The sequence below is a fragment of the Galeopterus variegatus genome, unplaced genomic scaffold, assembly GCF_000696425.1.
Source record: "Galeopterus variegatus unplaced genomic scaffold, G_variegatus-3.0.2 Scaffold2747, whole genome shotgun sequence".
Classification (NCBI taxonomy): domain Eukaryota; kingdom Metazoa; phylum Chordata; class Mammalia; order Dermoptera; family Cynocephalidae; genus Galeopterus; species Galeopterus variegatus.
In genome coordinates this window covers 259,885-262,063 of record NW_007728858.1, presented here as the reverse complement: position 1 = coordinate 262,063, position 2,179 = coordinate 259,885, and positions in this window count along the sequence as shown.

Here is a 2,179-nt window from a genome sequence, read left to right as displayed (position 1 = left end):
TTAAATTTTCAAATATTTTTTTAAAAATTATACAAAGACTAAAAATTGATTTTTATTACTTAGGAGATCAACTTAGAAGAGACAAAGTCTTACTTTGTATTAAAAAAAAACCTCACAAATCTATTTCATTTCTAGTATATAACAGTACAGTAGATAATTTGAAATTGATTCATCTGTTATACAATCTGTCAGAAATATGCTGCAGCTGTTAAATGTCCGGCAGAATTTGAACTACATTTCGAAGTAATTCGCCCTTGGTACATGCAAATCAGACAATTTTCTATTTGATTTACAACCACGATTCTTGAAAACATGACTGATTTTCTACTTATACTACTTTTTTCTCCCTTAACATAGCTATCGAACCAACAAAAAGGAAAGTGAAAGAAATCTGAACTGATTTTTCAAGATAATATTAAATTTATTCATTGCTATAAGCCCCTATACTGTTTGTCTTCAGTATTTTTCAGAATTCTTACTTGTGTTCTATACTCTGCATCTTGGGAATGTACAGAAGTTTTTTTTCCTTAAGAAAGGGCCACGATACAGCTGGGAGATCAATATATAAAATACTGATCACAGTAGATTTTCAGTAATAGAGTGAAAACATTATATTAGAAACTCAAAGGCTTAACTTCTTTTGAAGACTTAACAAGAATGGAAAAGAGCTAACTCAGAATAGTCAATAGCTTCAACTCTCACAGAACTCATTGGCTGCAACCAGGAACTTTTAAAAGTTCTAGCGGTATATACTGATGATTTAGACAAAACTTCTATATAATTCATGGGTTCCAATGTGAGAAAGACCTATGCATGACATCATGAGATGAAGCCAACTCTCTTTTGCAATGCAGATTTTAAAATAGAAAAATACAAAAATGTCTGTTAGAAGCTAAAGAGGTGAAATAAATTCATTTCAGTAGTCCAAACTAAGAATTATTTTGCCTTGCTTGCTTTTAGACGGACTTATCGTTTATCATTGTCAGTAACTCCTTGAGTCAACAACTCTTTACGGAGTGTGTGCTGTATGCCAGGTTCTTAGGCTCTGGGAATACAGGGTCAAGAAGTCAGATGTGTGCCTTACAATCATGCTATTTACGGTCCAGCCAATAAAAAAGTAAAAAACAAGTTTAGAAACAAAGAAGGTAATTTCAGATTGTAATTGCGGTTGTGAACAAAATAAGACAGTGTGACACAATAAAAAGTAATGTCTGGAGAGTATGAAGGTGGAAGTTGAGTTTGTTGATTTAGATGAACTGGTCAGGGAAGGAGGGGGTGGTGTTTGAGTTGGTGTCAGAGTGGACAGAAGCATGACCTTTTACACCTGGTGAAGGTAATTCCATCTGGAAAACAGAGGGGGAGGGAAGGCTCCGGAGCAAGAGTGGGCTGCTGTGTCTGAAAAAGAGAAAGGAGAATGAATCTAGAGCTTATGACTCAGAAGAGGAGTCAGATAAAATGACGCTGGACATAACCTCAGGGCCAGACCATCTCGGGTCTTGGTGGAGCTTGTATTTCATACTAAATGAGAGGGGAAGCCCTCAGGAGGTTGTCAGGGCACGGTGCAATCTTACCCTCATTTTTAAAAGATCCTTCTGGCAACTGTGTAGAAAATGCATTGTCAAGTCGAAGGTATACCTGTTTCCCAATGTTCATTGCAGCACTCTTCACAATAGCCAAGAACTGGAATCAACCCAAATGTCCATCATTGGATGAGTGGATACGGAAAATGTGGTATATCTACACAATGGAATACTACTCAGCTATAAAAACGAATGAAATACTGCCATTTGCAACAACATGGATGGACCTTGAGAGAATAATATTGAGTGAAACGAGTCAGACAGAGAAAAAGAAATACCACATGTTCTCACTTATTGGTGGGAGCTAAAAAAATAAACAAATTAAGTTACCCACAAACACACACAAAAAAAAACCAGGGGGGGCGGGGAAGAAGATATAACAACTATACTTTTTTGAAGTTGTTACAACAAGCAAACGGAAAGGACATTCTTGGGGGGGATGGGAGAGAAGGAGGAGGGCGGGAGGTGTCGGTGAAGCGCCATAATAATCATATACATTGTATATTGAAAAAAAAAAAATTAAAAAAAAAAAAAAAGAAAATGCATTGTAAGAAGATAAAGATTAAAGCGGGAAAAAAGGGCCCAAAAAATATTTTTTG